The 19,801-nt window shown below is 45.4% G+C and overlaps 1 protein-coding gene and 1 long non-coding RNA gene across 4 annotated transcripts in view; one reads left to right on the top strand and one right to left on the bottom strand.

Moving 5' to 3' along the window:
• MGLL (monoglyceride lipase) overlaps positions 1–19,801 on the top strand; it is a 63,967-nt gene that overhangs the window by 26,180 nt on the left and 17,986 nt on the right. The gene's annotated exons all lie outside the window — the stretch shown is intronic.
• The window catches only part of LOC136791603 (uncharacterized), a 53,832-nt gene that overhangs the window by 22,293 nt on the left and 11,738 nt on the right, over positions 1–19,801 (bottom strand). The gene's annotated exons all lie outside the window — the stretch shown is intronic.

Here is a 19,801-nt window from a genome sequence, read left to right as displayed (position 1 = left end):
CTGGGAAATAAAATCTTCCATAGACACTACTGGAAATAACCGTAGGTCTGGAAACATTAGCACTTGCAGGAGTACAAAATGACTGTTCTCCCCATGAATCCCGATCCCATTTGTGCTCCCCAAAGCAGGAAGACCCTTGCCAAAGAATTGGGATTTACTTGCACTGCCAAGTTACTCTACCAGAGCTATAGCAGCAGCAGTGCTCTGAGCACCTGGGCTGCTACTGATATGCCCATCCTTAGACAGATGCTCCTTGGCTAGGAAAAAGAATATAGCTCCAGCTGTATAACTATATTGTTACAACCTCTTTTGAGCTTTTTCTGAATTCACAAAAGTTGTTCACCTAGGAGGAATTCACAGAGCTGTCCAGCTCCATGTGTAAACACGGGGGTTCTTACATTCTGCCCTAGGCAGAGCTCCTGCTGTAGGCTAACATGGCTGGGAGGAAATGAGCTCTGCAGTTCTGCAAAGCCAGAGTGTTTCCCACAGAGAAGTGTCACAGAGGGGTAAAAGCTGTTGTTAGAGTTCACAGGCTGGGGTGGTGATTGCAAGGGCAGGAGGAGAGCACAGCTGCCAGGGTGAGTTCCCCTCCCTTCCTGTGTATTTCTTCTGCATAAAGCCCCACTCTTCACAAATCTTGAAAGCTTTTTCGTTTAATATTTTTACTAATGGTCCCAAACTGAAGATTCCTAGCGCGTCCTTGTTTGTCAGATAAGGACCGCTGCAGGGACATTTGCTGCTGATAGCTCCTTAAAATTGCCAAGCAAAGAAGTAAGAACCAAATTCTTCAGACCTTCACATTAAATTTTGCAAGTACATTCCCTATGGGGAAATTAGCCCTTTTGTTCTTCAAATTATCTCTACTTGTCCATCTTTCAGTATTTTATGATCATTCGTTTGGATTGGAGAGAGAGCTGCTAAGGGGTGATTAATCTGTCCTGCCATGATACAAGTGTATGGACATAAATCTTTGTGCTTATAGCCCCGAAAACAGCCAGACCAAAAGCTCATGACAGAGCAAAACTAACGGGAATATAAGAGAACTCTTAAATGATTCTTTGACCCTTGATCCACCTTAAGTGTCACATAGACCCTGCTGGACCTCATCTGTTCTCCCCTTTTAACCCAGGGGATGATTGAGTCATAAACACTGCTGTGATGTGAAAAGCAGGCAGTGATGTCTGCTGTGTCGCATGTGGGCAGAGACAGAAACTCAGGGGATATACCAGGGAAGAGCCACGCCAGCCTGCCCCACCACTCAGCTTTTCTCTTTCAAGCATCCATCCTCTGTAAGTTAACAGGAGGCTCTAAAGGACGGCTGTTTGGCTCAGCTGGCACAGCACAGCCAGCGCCATTTCATTCCTGTTTTGACTCTCGATTCGGTACAGACCCAAGCCAGACTAGCTCTCCCTAGCCTTCTCTTCTCAGATGTTGAAGGAAGGTAGCAGCAGGCTTATCTGCCCCCCAGGGCAGCAGTGAGGAATGCTTAGCATGCGCAGGGCACACAGGAGGTAAAACCACAGGGCTCAATACGGGGTGAGAGTTCAGATACTGCAGTACACCACGTAATTCCTTAGGCAGTGAGAAAGCTTGGTAAGAACCTGGAGCAAAGTCCTCCTACAAAACAAGCAGCTAATGAGTAAACTTATTCCTGCCTTCCTTTTCTAACTCTGTTTTAGCTGTGGGGATGCTCATGTGAAGTGGATAACTGACCTCCATAGAGGGGTTACCACGTGCACTTCACCCAACACAGACGTACTAGAAAGCTGCCAAACAAAAAGCAAGATTAACTCGAGATGAACAGGGAGGACAGTCTGCCTGCCACCAGTGAGCTCCAGCCAAAGTGAAACCAGCTGCTCCTCACCTCCAGCTCTTCTGGCAATTGACCACTGCTCTTGTAGCCCTGCATCTCAAAGCAGCAGTGACAGCTTGTTAAGGTCATTCAGTCTGAGCCTCTTTGAAATTACAGGCAAAATGATTCATGCTGCTAAAAGGGCCAACTTTCTCCATGCTCTTGAACGCACTCTTTCAAAGGGATAGTGTATTTTCTCTTGCTTTCTCCCAGACTGCTGCATGGAGGTGGGCTCTGTTGGTGGCTGTGAGAGTCCCAGAGGAAAAAGTGCTCTGTATACACCTCTTACAGTACAGGAATGCAGAAATTGTACCAGAATACATGTTAGCCCAGCCTCCTGAGGTGTAACAGGCAATTATAAACACTTTGAGATGTTTTTTATTGAACAGAAGTGCCACACTACTATTATTTTTAAGTAGCTTGTTACAGACATCTGCAGCCCAGTCTTGCTCTGGCGAAGCCATCTCAGGAGCAATCCTGTCACTTCAGCGCTAGCCTTTCGTTCACACTGGGATCGTACGGTCCCACATCTCTGCCTGCACCACATGGCATCTTTCAGGGCAGTGAGCAGTGTTTCTATTTGAGGACAGCAACTACACAACAGCAAGAAAACACTAGGTGAATCATGAAAGCAAATACCTACAGTGTCTCACGCTCTAGAGAAGGCCAGAGGCTGAGACTTGGAAATGGAAGCGCGGCTTTTGTTTGTCTTGTGAAGGCAGATGAAACAACATTGTCAACCCAGGAAGCAGCTAGACCACAGCAAACTAAAAATGAAGAGACAATGAGACTGTGCGTGGCTAGTGTGTCGGGCAGTGCACACATTAGCCACAGTGAAATGCTTTGCTTAAAACATTTGGGTTTGGGGAGAGGCAGGGGGTATGCAGAGATGTTTCACCTCCACTCCACTCTGGGGGTGAGACTGTCTGTGTTTCATGGACTTCCTGAGAGTAATGTGGGAGCCATGCTGATGTAAAAGTAGGGAAAACATGATTCTGATTCTGTCTTTTAGTCAAGGAGGTTGGGAAATTTTGAGGACTGGATGCACCTTTAGCACAGACACAAGTGAGAGAGTTGAGCACCTGAAATTAGATGTGCAGTGTCATCTAATGTATGCTCTGAAAACATGCCAAACCAAACCTGGGTGGCTCAAACCAATCTATTCGTTTATCTGACCATTTTTTTTGAAGTCAGATGTAATTGTGATTTTAAACACTGACATAAAGCAGGCAGACAATTTCCATGTGATAGCTTAGAGCTGGGTGCAGGCATTATTTGGGCTGGGAGAAAGGCAATGCAGATAAAACTTCCTCATTGCCCCTGTATGTGCACATCACTAGCTGATCATGTTGGATTGCAGTAAAGATTACAAAAGAGTGGGTATGGCTTTCTGTCTTCCCCCAGTTACTCTGCTACTTCCAACCGCCCAGCCATTTCCTCACTGCTGTAGATCCACCCTGTAACGACAGATTACTGAATAAACAACAACATCGCATCCAGTTGAGCAGGATCCTTGGCTCGGTTCCTGGCTGAGCCGAGTTTGCTCTTGATGCAGCTGAGGTGAACAGGGGGAGGTGTGGATCTGAGCTCCGAGCCTGCCCGGACCTGGAACACCCTGTGCTCCAGCCTTGCCCCGTCCAGCTTCAAGCACGAGCTGTTCTTCCCTCACACAGCCAGGTGATGAGAAGGAGGTGAGGCAGAGCCAGCTCCCCTGGCCTTGCAGCGAGCCCACGGTATGAGGGAATCCCTTTTGGGACACAGTGGGATCTGAGGAGCTGGCTTTACACTCTGAAAGAAGCAGGCCATGCGGTCTGCCCCAGTTCTCCTAATTACTCCCTGCTTACTAATGAGCAGAGGGAGCAATGTCAGTAGGTCATTCCCTGAGATAGTACATCTTCTCCGCAGCTGCTTCTTGAACAAAGCCTCGCTGTTGGCCTTCACACAAGGAGGCGTGAGGCTGTAACAACGGGCCCTAGTGCGAGGGGAAACAGTGATAGAGGGAACAGAATGCTCCCTTTTTACCACAACAACTTTGAGCGTGGAGCTGTCGGCACTGGCCACCTTCCAGGCCCTGCTCCTCAACCTGCCACTGTTAACTGCTAACAGGCAGGCTGCGTGATGGAGGAAAGACGCGTCATTCATTCAGGAAAGTTAAAAGGCTTCCTTCCTCCTCCGAGGGTTAAGTCCTTCTGGCTTGCCTTCTGTGCTTACCCTCCATGGTAAAGAGGAGTGGACCCTTAAATTTGTGTGGAGTGCAGATAATGCTGGAACCGAGCGAGAGGAGTTTTAGACAAGTGGTCCTCATACTCAGGAATACCACATCGTTTATTCAGACACATGGCTCACTGTGGGCAATAAGGGAAACTGAAGAGGAAATAGCCTTGACTGAATTAGCTCATTTTGTTTTTCAACCTGTTGCCTCTCTTCTGCAGTCTCAAAGATCTGTGCAATTGTCATCTGTACTCAGTCTTTACATATATAAATCCATCCTCCCAATAAGGGTCAAATTCTGTTTTCACATCTGCTCAGGGAGCTTCAGGATAACTCTGTCACCATGCCAGAACGCAGGTTCAGGCATGTAACTTGTAACGACATTTCCTATTAGTGAAGGAAAGTTGACAACCTCTTGTAATGCTTTCAGCAGCTTACTTGCCCTCCCATAACCAGCTTCGCTAGCTGTACGAGTATGTCTGTGTGCAAGATGGTTGAGGGTGAAAGGAGAAGGAACAGATGTTTGTTAAAGAGCTTAAGCTGAGAGAACAGATCATTTCTTGTTATGAGCTATGTCTGCTATCTGGAGCTATTGGACAGACATCAGACGTGCTTCAGAATTTATTCCAGGGATCATTTCATTTACTGACTTCTATGGCAGGACATTAGTTCATATCAGCAAGAACACTGGCCTCAAGAAGCTATTTGGAATAATCTATGTCTTACAGAGGAAAAAATAATAAATAGATGTTGCATAAACCCTCAGTGGAACTTTCTCATTAAAGATGTGGATAATGGGCTAGAAAGCACTTCCAGCAAGTGTACAGGGATACCAAGTTGTAGAAAGCAAGCATATGCTGGAAGGCTGCTATTTACAGGGACCTTGACAGGCTGAAGAAATGAACTGGCAGGAACCTCGTGGAGTTTCAACAAAGGCACTTGTGAGGTCCTGCATCTGGGGTGGAATAACCCCATGCAGCAGGAAAGGTTGGGCACTGAATGAATAGAAAGCAGCTTCGCAGAAAAGGACTTGGAGATCCTTGCAGACAAGTTGAACATGGGTCAACAGTGTGACCCTGTAGTGAAGAAGGCCACCGCACACTGGGCTGTATTGGAAAGATTAAAGCCAGCAACTCGAGAGAAGTGATTATTCTCTTTCAATGAACATTTCTGGGACCACATCTGAAGCGCTGGGTCCAATTTGCTCCCCAGTACAAGGAAAACATTAACATACTGGAGCAAGGCCAGTGGAAGGCTGTCAAAACAATTAGGGTACTGGAGAACAAGACGTACAAGGAGAGCCTGATAAAAATGGGTTTATTTGGCTTTAGAAAAGAAGGCCATGAGGAGATCTTATTGCTCTCTACGAGTACCCAGTGTGAGGGCATGGAGACAACAGAACCAGACTCTTCTTGGAGGTGCATGGTGATAGGATGAGGGAACTGACACAAGTCGCAGCTTGAGAAATTCCAACTAGATAGAAGGAAAAATGTTTTCACCGTGAGGGCAGTCAAATGCTGGAGCAGGACCCAGAGAAGTGCAGCAATCCCTAGCCTTGGAGATATTTAAAGTTCAAGTGGACAAGGCCCTGAACAACCTGATCTAATGGGAAGCACTTTCAGTAGGGCCTTGAACTTGACAGTCTCGGTCCTCAGTAAGTCTATGACTTTATGAGCTAAAGAACATCCTAACTGATAACATTTGGGATGCTTCTTCCGAAGTTACAGCACAGGAGCTTTTGGAAAGGGGGGAGAAATGGTGAATTTAAAAACACACTTTGACAGTGTCTACAGTTAGGAACAGCTTTATCTTCAGGGAGCTGCTTCTTGATGCCTTTTCACAATGAGTAAAAGGAAGCATGTGTTTATTTTCACCTTTATAGGGACATTTTTTTTCCATAGCAACAGCATTTCATTTACGTGACTAACTTTTCTATTGTTTGTCAGATGTATCTAATTTGGAGGAGGTTGTTTCAGAAGCTAATTACTGATGATTCCTCACCTATAAATGTATTCTCACACAGATGTGGAGTTTGTTATCCTATTGAGTTACAAATGGCTGTTCTAAGTTACTGAACACCATTGGAAAAGTACAGAAGAAAATGTATTTTGTGTATATAACTCCTGGTGGATTAAAACATAGTCTGACTTCCTTCAGTCCCTGTTTAGACAGATGACGGCACTCGAGGGAGCACAGTCCATCTCAGACTGGTGTCTAGTTCAGTGCTAACCTGTAGGAACAGGCTTATTAGGGAGTGTAGTACTCAGAGAAAGCTCTTATTTGCACTGAACTAAGGTGAGGGACAGGTAGCTTTACAAAGAGAAGTAAAAAGTATTATCAGTCAATGAATGGTCTATAGCTGCCATTTCATCTTAATGGTCTATAGCTGCATTTCATCTTAATTACATCCTGATTGTACCCTACCTATTTTGCAAATGACTGAATAACAGGGTATAAACAAGTGAGGTAACAGTCCCCTGCACCTTCTCAGACTTCAGTGGATGTCCCTCAACGGTCTGTGCTCTCAGATCAGGGTAGAGAGCTGGGGCAAAAGATACTTGCCAAGATAAAGATGCAGGAGCAGCTGGTACACCGCTTTGCATACCATGTAGTTCTAGTGTTTGTTGTTTCCTGGTTTATTTGCTCACTCATAAAGTACAGTGTGTTGTTATAAAGCTCATAGGCCTGTGTCAAATGGGTGGATTTTCTCCGTAACTAAACAGCAGTGTTGATTTTCCTGGGAGTAGCTTTATTTGTTACAGACCATGAGCCCTTTTAACCGACTGTTCTCACAAGTTCTAAAATTGATATTTTTCTTTTTTTAAAAAGATACAAAAAACTTTTTAAAAAAACAAAATGTTCTCTATCAGTGACTGCAAACAAGACATTGAATATTGCAGCATCAAGCCCCAGAAGCAAAATAGACAAAGAATTAAGGGAAATTTCATCCTTTTTTGATTCACATCTTCAGATTCTTCCCTTTTTAATTAGTCTGAGTGTTGCAGAGAAACATATTTTGTTACAGTGTTTGGTGCTTTCAGTGAATCATGTTCCTCCTATTGCACATCCATTTTGAATGTGAAACAGAAAAAAAAATTTCTTTGTTTATTAAAACATGCTCTTATTAGGAGCACAGACAGGAAGACACTCCCTGGATCACTCCGTGTTTTGTTCCTGCAGATAGCATCCCCACGTCTTTCTCACATATGGTCAAAGCTCGGGTTTTAACCAAGTTTGGTTGTTAGCAAACCCTGCTCCAACTGAGCAGGCTGCTCCAGGCTCTTGGACCTATGACTCGCAGAAATGCACTTCTCGCTTTTTGTCTCAGTGTCTTTCTGCCCACTTTATGGCTATGTATTTCAGCGCCAATATTTTTCTCTCCTCTCCATCTGTTGATTACCCACAGCATGTTTGTTAAGAGCACATCTCTTGCGGTCTCACACCTTATCTGCAGGGCCTGGCATTGCATTAGCATTAACTGATGTCTCTCCCTGCTGTACTACATAACCCTTGGACTTTTCCTGGTTCTGCCTTTTCTTCCTTCTCTGGGGCATTGGGGAGACCTTGTACGTGCCAGATGCCCTCAGCATCACCTCTTGCTCTGGCAGGGATAGTCCCAGTTCAGCACTGCAGCTTCTTTTTAATTTCAAAATGCCTATAATTTAAAGCCACATTCCTAATGTGATTCTTACATGGTTTGGAGGGAGTTATTTCTTGATTGCTTGAGCTCTATGTCTCTACACACAGAGTACACACTTGCACTCTCTGAAGGCTGTAGCTAAATGTCACTAACTTCACTGGGGCCAAGACCTGACTCATGAGTTTTAAGGTTGTTTTTGCTATTTTAGTGAGAAGCTAATACATCTTGAGCTATTATTTCAGAGAATAAAATATTGTTTTAGCTGACAAAGAGATGTACAGGGAATTGTGACAAACATGGTTGGTGATTCAGGAAAAGTATTTCAGAATTAAAAAAAAAATAATCATCATAATCAAAAGCCTCTGGCAGTGTTACCCTCTTTGTTTCTTAGTCCATTAGCAAAGCGGAATAGAACATCTGGTTAGCCTCTGGTTCACTTTCCAACCCAGATGAGATTTTCCAGCACCACAGTAACATTCCTTTCAGCCTTGAGCATTTTCATTATAAAAACAAAACGAGTATTGCAAAAGATCTCACAAAACCTATGGCCATCTGGAAATAGTCTTATCTGAAGGTGTGTGCACCCACTGTGAAGTCTTCTGTGCAGGCTGGCGGTCAGGGAGCCAGTTACAGTGGAGGTGTTTTGGTTTTGTAATGCACCAATCTGTTCACCAAGACATCAAATGAGAACAAGTCCAACCCATTTCTGTAAGCAACATCCTGTCCTCGGATGGTAACATGTCTTGGTCTGTGCCAGCTGTGGCCAAATTCCTTTTAGTGACCTGAATAGAAAAGCTTTTCTGCTCAGCGTTCCGTTGATTTCGCATAGCTTTAGTTCTGGTCTCTGGGTAAGAGGAAATAATTGTACATCAGACAGATACATGCTGGTTGAGTAGTTTGGTAGTTACACATCCTTTGGCTGAATTTGTGTTCAGGATTGGACCTGGAAACTTGACCACTTCACAAACAAAGCAGAAGAGTTGCTTAGTACCAAGTAAGCCTATTCTGTACTCCACCCTCCTTCAGTATTGCCCCATGAGCGGGAATAATCTGTCTTAAGTCTCACAAGGTGAGATTTCTTTGTGCATCAAAACTGAGAGCCTGTCTTGTGGCACTCAAGGGTTAATCTCTCCAAAGGTACTGTCTGCAGACTTGGTTCATGGGGAAAGCTGTTATACCCACAGCATCCCTAATGCTGAGATTTATTCAAGGCTTGGCAGTATTCTCCAATTTGAGAATACTTGTTCAGCTTAAAAAAAAAAAAGAAAAAAAAAGCTGAATTGTAGACGGTACAAAGAACAATGCTCCCAACCCAAATCCCTTAAAACTGGCATTCTCCACACCACATTTATTTTCCGTTTCTGAATTCATCAAAGGCAAAACTTGCTGGGAGACCCTGGTAATTTATCTCAAGCTAAGGAGTCTGCAGCCTGGTAGTGCCGAGCTTATGCTCAGTTCAGCAACAGCTGGGTGAAGGGAGAGGAAGCCGGGGCTTTTCTGAACTGAGTCCTTCTGATCCTACTTGCTATTTTGACTCACTGACTGGTTGAAAAGTACCTTGCATAGCCCACAAGCAGCATACAGGTTCCCAGTCTTCAGCAGCTCAACATTTGCACTGGTGGGTAGGTGACTGAAGTGCAGGCTGCCAGCTAGTATTCATTGTCTGCTGTCAGCCGAGCGTGGTTTGAAATGAGCATCAGAGCACAGAAAGCAATAACCTGCCTGTTTGATCCTGACCTGCTTGGTAAATACATAGGTAGTGAGGATTTCAGAGTTTCAGGGAGGAGAGTTACAGAGGAAAGGGTATTGGCTGCCAAAAAGCAGCTAAAATGATCACACTGAAATCAGCCCGTACCAAGAAAGGACAGCAGTTTTGCTGCAAGATGAATTCAGTAGCATTATTTTCTGCCACGCTACTTTCCCCATGTGCCAGCTCACCACCAGCTGGCACCCCTGGGAATGTCCTGGCACACCAGGCAGGGCTGTCCCACCTGGGCACGGCCCCTGGCAGACCTGCTTAATCAGAGGGGTTTTTCTTAATTGTGTGAATGGGAAAAGTGGGTTACAGTTAAGTCTGGTAGGGTATGGGTCAGCTCTAGCTCTGTGTGGATGTATGCTGTTAAAAAAAAAGAAAAATCCACCAACAAAGGCTGTCCTTATTTCAAATAATCCACCTGCTGCTCACATGGTATAATCACTGAGCTTATGCAAAGTGGGTACAAAAAACTGCCAGTGCTGGAAGAGTACTATTTCCTTCATGCCTTGTCAGAAACAGGGACAAATCCAGCCTAATGAGGGTGGCACTGCCTGGCCATGAAACTGCGGCTGTGTGGCAGTGCGAAGGAGTGAAGCAAAAAGCAAAAACCTCCCTAATGCTGCGGAACTGACATTGTTCCAAGGCCCCTTCAGCCAGGCCTACTGTGGGGAGAACAGATCCTGAACACAAGAATTTGGGAGCTCTGGTTTGCAAACAACCTTCTGGCAGATGAATTGGTGTAGCACCTTGCTGGTGTCTTCAAACACAATTTCCAGTTTTAAGAGGCATTATTGTTATTATTCCATTTGCCAGTTGCTGAAAAAAAAATATATAACGAACTATCTATGCCAAGATTGCTTTGGACTAAGAAATGCTGTACTCCAGTGCCAAGAATCTCACAGACTAAACAGAACCCACCGGGAGCCCTTGTTCTGTATGGGAACTCGTGTTTATTTTAACATGTAAATAAATTGGGTGAAAAATGGCTCTTTTACATTCTTTTTTTTTGTTGTTGTTATTGATGTGGGTTCCCAGTGGGTGGTCTGTATGGAGGGCAACCTTTTGAAGACAGCTTGAAAGGAAGCCGTGCCTGTCCCCCAAGACATCAGTCAGCAGCACGGAGGGAGTTACTGCATGTTCCAGCTTTCATCTCTTTTTCTTCTCGATGCTTAATCTAGTGTTAGCAGGGAAGAATTAGGACTGTCTTCCCTGAGATGAATTGATTTGATTGTTTTCTCAAGCATAAAAATATTCGAGGCACACGTATGGGTTGTCAATGTGAGTAGCAGGCTGATGCGCCCGCAGTGTGCTGGGCAGGGCTCCCCGCTCAGGGATCAAGAGGTGGGTCATTAACTTGCAGCTCTATTTGGAGGGGAACAATCAGGAGGGCTGTGCAAACTCTCAGGCAGGGCAAATGAAACCGTCTTTAAGCAAATAGAAGAGCAAGAAATGAATGGCCTTTGTTAAGGAAAAAATGGAAATGTTTCCTAGTTAAACAAGCTGTCATTTAGGACTTAATAGCATGTGCGTGTTGGAGAGCCAGCCCACATGCCAGCAGTGCTCTGGAATAAATGGGCAGGGAAGGGGAAGGGGAAGGGGAGCGTGCAGTTCCACCGCAGCACTGGCTTTTTCATTGAAAACCCTGACGTTTTGAATTGGTTCCCCAGCTGTTTTAAAGCATCTTAAAGCTGGAAATTGGATCAGAAAGTAAAGAAAAGTGGACTTTCAGCTTTCTTGTCATCTGGAAATAAAGTTTGCACCCTTTATTGGATTTTACGGTGCTAAAGCAAAAGAATAAATAAATAAATAAATAGATAAATAAATGTTTTAAAAAATAATTTAAAATAGCAGAAAGATTTTCCTTGGATGCTACAAAGGTGGTTCCTCCTTGTCCAGTGAGTGTGGAACTCTGGCTACCATTAGTGTATATTGAGTCATATGTGAAGAGCAGAACAGAGGCCCTACAACAAAGACCAGTGGCAGAGCGATCAAATGAAGCAGTGAGAGCCTAGATTAGCTCCAGCAAAGTCCATAGATTTTTTTCTGCAATAACTGCAAGCTGATGCTGGTTTTATGTCACCCCAGAATAAGTCTCTGAGGACCAACTCTGTTGTTAAATAGTCACCCCTTCTATACATCCGTAAATGATCTGCTCCTCAGGAAAGAGAGAGAAAACTCAGTGCAACACTACAAGAATAACAGTTACAAATTATTATAGGGCTGTAAGTAAAACCACTAATTTCCTGGTTATAAAAAGCATATGGTATGCCTCACTAATCGTATGTCTTATATTTGTATTGGGATTTTCGTCCCATGGGAAAAGAGATAAGATAGGACTCGCTTCACCCATCACCAAAAGAAACTCTTTTGCAGTGGAACTCAACAGCTGCTCAACCGTCCGTGTCAGCTTTGTGCAGCACTTTCAAATCATGGGTCCCAGCCGCTTGGTCGAGAAGGACCAAGCTTCACTTCACCTCTCTTTTGCTTTAGTGTTCTTGAGGGCTAGCTTGGGAGGTGGCATCGCAGAAGGGGCTAAAGAATAAAGTAGGATCTTGTTGTGTATGAGCTTTGTGAAAAAGAAAATGGGCTCTGTATTCCTCTTCCCTGGGCCTTACCTCCCCCAGCAGCAGCTTACTGTATTTGTGGCAGGAGTGACGAAGCTGCCCGAGTCCTGGCTGTGCAGGAGCTGGCTGCGGTGTGAGCAGGCTTTCAGCCCGTCTCACCTCCCTTTGTTACTTGACATCCCGGGAGATGCTTGTATCTGCAGTCTGGCCACACTGACTTATTATTTTGTAACACAAACACCCAGATGCCTTTTTTCAGCATGTTTTCATGAGCAGCATGATGTTCCAGGAAGACTTTTAAGAAAGTGCAATTCAGAGCCAAACTCTGCAACAGCATAAGAAATGGACAAGTCTTCGAAAGCTGAAAGAACCGTGCCTGTATCCATTAGAGATGAATTGGCTCTTAACATTGGCAGAAACAGTTTGCCTTGTTGGACAGAATTAATGACTGCTCTGATATGTTCCAGGTCATTTTGTTTGTCATCTTTAGAGTACAGAAAAGATTTGAAATGGCTTCAGCAAGATGACTAGTTCTCTACTCCCCAGCAATAAGGCACAAATAATTTTAGTATAGAAAATTGCCTGTTTCTTTTTTTTTTCCTAACCAAGACAACAAACAATATAACTCTGTGTGTGCACTATTCTAAAAATATCTCGGCTCTGCAAATGTGTCTCTGATGTGGGAGGAGAAGGCTTTCAGTTTGCTGCACTCTTTGTGTGAGGCAAGTGAATAAAAAGTATCCAGCAAATGCTGAAAGAAAAACGATTTTCCTAATCTTGAGAAGGAAAAGGGAAGATGCTGCACTTGCCTATTTAGGGCAAGACTCCCCTTTGATAAGAGAGCAGCAGAATCCATCTGTAATTCTCAGGTAAATGTTCAACACATAAAACACCAACGGTGTAGAGATACTGCTGGGTACCATAACTAATGGTTTTATAATGTGGCTATTGTCACGGGAAACCCAGTGTATTCACTGCATCTATGCAGGTCATACAAAAGAAGGGATGCTGAGGGCTGCCAAGACAGAGTAGAGTGGATGAAAGTTACTAACGATAGGCATGTGTCGAGATATATTTCAGATCCTTGAGATAAAGGTGGAACCAGTGGTTAGGGTGAGCCCTCTCCTCTTACTCCCTAATGCTTCCCATCTGATGCAGATGTAGCCCTCCTGGAAAAGTCTTAGACAGTAGGCTTGTGGCAAACACTGACAGTCTGAAGCTCGTCAATTCTGCAGAGCAGGCTTACTTTGCAGTGCGCCCCAGGGTCCTGGCTCCTGGTGGTCCAGATCACAGGCTGAGCTGGAGCCCTCCACAGCTCCCTTCCAGTCTAACCTTTTTCTTCTTGGGGAAACCAGGGCTGTCGAAGAGAATAAGGTGGTGCACAGCTAAAGCTTGGTCAGACCGACATTGAAAAGCTCACCTCCAAAGGTTTACCTACAAAATGCATTGCAGCACAGCAGCTGACCTGTGGCAACTTGAGCAGAGGCATGGTAGCATGGCATGTCCTGGACCAGCTTACGGTGCTTCTTGGCTGGCTCAGGTGTGTCTGTCCTGCCTCTCACACCTGCACGCAAAATGAAGAGTATGGATGTATGAAAGGCAGACACCACTGAGTGCCCTCCGTGCATCAGACTTTGGTTGGGAAATTGAAAAAGGTCGCATGGGGGGAGCAGAACCAGCGCCCTTGCTGTGACGAGGGTGTTCTCAGGGCAAGGAAGCTGCTTTGTTGAGTAGGAATCTTTTTGATGGAATCGGAGGTGCTTCCTGTGTGTATTTGTTCTGCGAGTGGAACATTTGCTTTACATGTTCCTGACAATAAAGGAACAGTCTGTTGACTTTTCCAGATGTTGATTGTCCTGCTTTGAAGCTTCTTCCTGTTGCTTTAGCTGTTTGTGTGTTTGAACGGCGGATTAGATGTAGTGCTTGTTAAACAAATAATTAAACATTGGGAGCTTTGAAATCCAGCATGTCTAATTAATGAGCTTTGCTCACTTGATGAAAAAGATGTGTACTTGATTCATTACAAAACAAGTATAGTTTGTTCAGTAGTGAACTGTTCTGACAATTTGAAGTGTTTACTAGTTCATTAATATTTTTTTCATTAAACCTTGAAAAAACACCCAAGCAGAAAATCAAGGCTTCATACAACATTTGCTATGCACACCCATTATTAGTGTCGTCTTGTGTATTGTATCACCCACATCCTACATCTATGTGCTTTCTCCTATCTCCTCCTCTGCAAAAATGTGCTGCCTTACAATCTGGGATTAGAGTTAATTATTACGTTAAGATCTTGGAGTATCTTGGACCAAGGTCTGTGATGACGCCCCACAGTGCTGGGTACTGTACAAGCGCAACAAAAAGCAGTCCCTGCTCAGACGAGTTTAAATAGATCTCATAAATACAGGCATCAGCTGTAATGCCTTGTGACACCACTTAATTAACTGCTAAACTGACTTCCAAAACTGAAACACTCCTGAAAACCTTATCTGCTTCATTTTGTACCTTAACTGTAAGCACTGGCTAAATCATAGTGCTCTATCATGGCATCCTAGTAGGTCTACGGCATTACAGTTGTATCGATGCCGGGCTGACATGACTGCTTTTACCTCCAGTTCTGAATGCATTTTGTGTGGTGCAGAGAGGAAGGCAGAGGCTGGCAGGGCTGCTGTCCCCCAGCCATCAGGGGCTGGATATCTTCACAACGAGCGCCCCCTCCACAGCAGCAGGATCGCAGGGCTGGTCACAGCGAGGGTCCCACCTGAGCCAGCTGCCACGTGCTGCTGCTCAGAAGGGTTGCAGAAGAGGGATGAAGTTGGCACATTTGCTCCTTGGGCATAGAAAGAGCCATCCAAATGGCTGCCATCAGCTTCTTCCTCCCACAGGCTCCAGGTCTGTTTGGGCCATCTGCAGAGTCAAAGCATCTACAGGATCTTTTAGTTGTCATTAATTCAAAACCTTTTTTTTTTTTTTAATCTAAAAAGCACACCACCCTTTGGCGTGCAGCAGTGTCCAGAACCACATGCACCAGCAAGAAGCCCATCTCAACTCCATTTTGGGGCAGAAACCTGAGGCCTTCAAGAATAAAACAAATCTTCCATAACATTCATAAACACATAATGCTCATGTAAATGCCTCCTCTAAAAGGCATTTAGGCTTTTGTTTCAAATGGACTTGTCAGACTCCAGCTCACTCCAAAATGCTTACTGATCAAGGAGGCAGTGAAAGAAGAAGGGCTCTTGCAGAAATCCTCCCTTTACTGCTGCTCAGCACAGCGGTGGGCGTGCTGAAATGTGCTGATGCTGCTGAGCCAGCGCTGCAGCAGTAAGATCACCTTTTCTGGCCTCCAAAGGCCTCGTTGGGAATGGAATCACATCCGTGCTCTGGCTTATTAAATCAGCGCCGAGCTTTGCCGATGGCCCCTTCTGACATAATTGGGAAGTGTCCTTTTGGTGTGGGATTCTGCGGTGCAGGAGCAGCTCCTCAGCTGGGGTTGGTTAATCACTGACATCTCGGTGGTGGCAGGTCTCGCATTTAGCTGCTGCTGAGATCTCCTGCATCCACGCTCCTCTGTTAGTGCCATTGCAATGTGAAATGTGTTTATGCTCTGGAAGCAGCAAGCCTGAGATGCCCGAACCTCTCCCAGCCCTCTGTCAGTGGTTGTCCCTCTTTAAAATCTTGGAGTTAAGCTTCTTAGAGAGGAAAACAAACACTCGGTGTGATGGGTCCTGAGGCAGGGGTCAAGCCCTGAGTTCCTCCTGATTGTTTCTACCTTCAGCTGGCAAGAGATAGCATTTCACCTCACTGATGCCTGCGGTGTTGTCCTCACTACAATAACAATGGATCCAAACCAGTCCCTTTCCCCCAAAGTTGGAAGCCTCCAAATATGCGGAAAGTCAAGATCCAGACTCTGCCTGGAGAATTACAGCTCCCTGGGCAGATTTCTCATGTCCTCTCAGTGTGTTTTATGGCTTTTCCATAATAAATAGGGAGCAAAGGCTGAAAAAACAACTTAGACCATAATTTCTACTCTCCCATGACTGTATGCTTTAAGGGACACCACTGAAATCAGTAAATTTAAAGCAGCATAGCTGGAGTCAGCATTTGACCCTGCATTTTCCATGTCACCTCATCTTCTGTAGCCAAACATTCCAGCTGGAGCTTTGAGGAGCAGTTTGTGCCACACCTGAGCACACAGGGTTGGGCTGAGCCTTTGTTGTGAGGGTCTGGCACTAGAAGGAGAAAGAAATACCTATAGCCTGTGGCTTACATAAAAGCCTGAGGACAAGCCTCTGCTAAGGTGCAATGCAGTGGGGCACCCAGAGGGATTTTTTCATCTCTGCTCAGCGTGATTTGATGAGGATCTGAAGCTCCCTCCCACTCCAGAGGGAATGCAGTGTGATGCTGAGAAGACAAAAGTTGTCAAAGCACCATCTCATTTGTGCTGCCACCTAATTTTGCTATCTGAAAAAAAGTCCCCTCTTTTTCTCTCAGCAGAGGAGCTGCTCAGCAGCTTCTCCCTTGCTTTCACCCTGGGTGAGGCTCCAGCTCTTTTTGAGATGAGCAATGCTGCTGAGCCTATCCAGCCCAAGAGGTTCCTCCATGCAGGCGATACCTATATGGTGATAACTCAATCCCCAGAGTCCTTACACCACCAGATATTCCATTGCTGAACCCTCAGCTTTGTCTTCCTGCACAGGCAGTCAGTATTCTTCCACCCAGAGAGGTGTGGAGCTTTGGAGGATCCACAGCCATAGGAGAAATCGGTCTGAGGTCATGCTTTCAGACAGGATGGATGACTGCCACAAGTCGCTGTTCTTGTCCCTGTGGTGGCAGAGCTGCAGTCTGAACAAGCTTTTACAGAAAATACAGAGGGCAGACCTTAAAAACTATTACATATCTATTACATCAGTGCAGCCTTTATTCAGACTTTGAGCAAAGTACGCTATTTTGCAGTGACGAGTTTGGTTGGAAATGGAGGCTTAGACCTCCTAATCCTAGACTAGCAATTTGTAAAAAAGTTGTGGATTCTCTTTTTTAGAAGCCTGCGTTTAGGAAAGGGTGCCCACAATTACCTCAGTGCCTACAACCTGAAATAGTCAGTCACCGAGCCACTGCAGATTCGTGATATCAGCAGTGAACCATGCAAGTTGGGTATGAAACCAGGTAGTTATGAAACCTGTTTGAAAGGTTTTGGAAACCCAGTGTGCCATGCAGAAGTGCATGGGCAATTACAGCTCTTTGGAGATGCACATCCCAAAAAAGATGGTTAAGACATCCCTCTGGAACCCGAGGAGGAGAGTTGTGGTGGGAACTCACGGAGCTGAGACTCCCGTGACACTTCTCTGGCCGGCTGTTGTCTCACTTGGGTGCTGAGCGGCCCCTGGTTAGTTCCAGTTCCCAGGTGCAGGCAGGTCCCCTCCTCCTGCACCAAGTGCCTTGCCGCAGGCGCTGTGGAACCACTACGTCAGGTTCTTTTCCAGCAAAACCCAAAGCAAATAGCTTCACATCAAGGATGAACCTGACCTTTCATTCTTAATAGCTCCAAAGGCAGAAGATCAGAGAAGAATATGTCAATACTCTTGACTGTATTGATGTTTGGTCGTGCACATGCCTTTCATTTTAGTTCCTCGCCCTGAAGCTTTCTCAGCTGGGATATTTGAACTTTCAATAAACTCATGCTCTGGAGAAACAAGTTCGGTTTCTTGGAGGTGAAGAGAGTAAAGGAATAAAATAAAAGAATGCAACCTAGCAATGCCATCAGGTAACCCTGCGCAAGGGGTAGGGAGGGCATCGATGCAGACTTGCATGGCCTTCCTTTACCATACATGCAGCCAGACGGCGCCCCGAGCACTGCTGGGTGCCATCTCAGTGGGGAACAGTAGTTTAGTAGTTGAAATTAGGTTCAAATGGCAGGTTCATTAAGTAATCAATAACGAAAAAACAACCACAAACCTGGAGAACTCCAGTGATGTGCTTGTCACAGCTATTGCACAGGCACTTCTTGGCTTCCCACAATCATAACTCTCACTGCTATGAGCAGTATCACTGTTTTGCAGTGGGACCAGTGACGAATGAAGCCTTCCAGACCTGCCTCTGTCTATCCAAAAATAGAGCAAAGCCTCACAGCCCCACAACAGAGAGTCACGGCCCATATACAGACCTGGGCCACGGGGATTTTGCTATTTCTGCTTGCTCAGCTGTCTCACACAGGCTCTGTAGAGAAAGAGATACCAGAAGCAAGTGCAGGCAGCACCGGAGAAAAAAGAAGTGCAGAGCACTCTCTGCTAAGAGAAAAAGTTCCTCTCTCTGGACTGCTCAACTCATATTAACTTGCTAAATCTGCAGTTTGATTATTAGGCAGAGAACACAATAGAGCTCCACAAAGTGGTGAAGCTATGTGTATAAAGGCTGGGAAAAGCTCACTTTCCATCTGTAATAAAAATCAGTTTAAAGTAAAGAGATTCACTAGACCCACACAAGGCTTCACTTCTGTAGATTATTGGATCTCTTATTTTAATTGGCTCTTTGACTTGTTTCTGGTCACTGACCCATGGAAGATGCTTGCAGTATCGTGTTTTGGCAGAAACTGGAGTGTGTGCATGGAAAGCACCACCAGTAACGTTTTATAATCAACCAGGATGACATCTATGGGTTTGTCTGGCAGACATCACGGCTGATTGCAGTGCTCACTGCCATGAGGCCCAGCTCTGGAGACCACCTGGGAGGGCAAAACAAGAGCAAGTTTGGAGTTCAGGGTTTCTCAGACGTCGTGTATTTAGTCCAGCTCTTTATTAGAAGTTTTGCCTCATTTGAAAGGTGATTTTCTGGACGGTTTGCCAGAAAGTCAATTCAGACATGCTGATTTCTTCTGGTATGACTATTGCCAACAGATCCAGCTGAAAAACCTTTACCTTTCGGGCTGGGTAGGCAATGCTTTTCTTCGGCGATCACTAGAGGGGGTGCCATCCAGCATGTAAACAATTACCAGGCACTTAACATCCTTTGACAAGTCACTGCCCTTCGTGCCTTTCAATTTCTCTCCCTGCTGCCTGGTCCCACTGGGGAAGGCCCAGGGGAGGAGGGAGCTGTGTTTGAGATGCCCTACGCCCTATCCATATGGAAGTGGTTTGTGTAGTGTTTTCTCCTTCAGTTTTCCTTAACAATGTGCATGGAATAGAAATAAACGGGACTGTTTTTAAGGAAGGCTCCTCTCCTTGATGGGTACCAACATGTCTGTGTGGTCAGGCAGACATATAAACCCCTTCCCCGGGTGGCAATAATTTCAAGCCTTTGCAGGCTCCGAATTGCCTGGGACTGCGTTCGTGGGTCTGCCAGCTCCACCTCTGCCAGGGATCCCCTGTTTCCATAGCAACTCATCATCTCCCGTTTTAGCCGTTCCTTCCCTTTGATCAGACAAGATAATTCCCAGATACGATACGGAAAGAGTGAAGGCAGCCAGATGCAGCACAGTTTGCACGAGCACGTGTTTAGGTGGAGCATGCCACTCGAGACATTCCCACCACAGGCTGTCGCCACCACCATCACTTGGCCTCTCCACAGAGAGCTCTACAACTCGTAGCAGGGAAGGTTTCCAGCTCACCTACTGCTCCCAGGCAGCACTGAGGAAAGGAGGACTCTGCAAAGCTCATGCACACCCACGCATTGGATAAGACTATGTCCAAGGCCCATTAAGTTCATAGCGACCATATCCAGCCTTCAGGATTTTTTCTATTTCTTGGCAAGACTCGACACACAGCAGTTCTTGCTCTACAGTA

This window comes from Anser cygnoides, chromosome 10, assembly GCF_040182565.1.
Source record: "Anser cygnoides isolate HZ-2024a breed goose chromosome 10, Taihu_goose_T2T_genome, whole genome shotgun sequence".
NCBI classification, from domain to species: Eukaryota; Metazoa; Chordata; class Aves; order Anseriformes; family Anatidae; genus Anser; species Anser cygnoides.
This window is presented reverse-complemented; position numbering and strand designations above follow the sequence as displayed.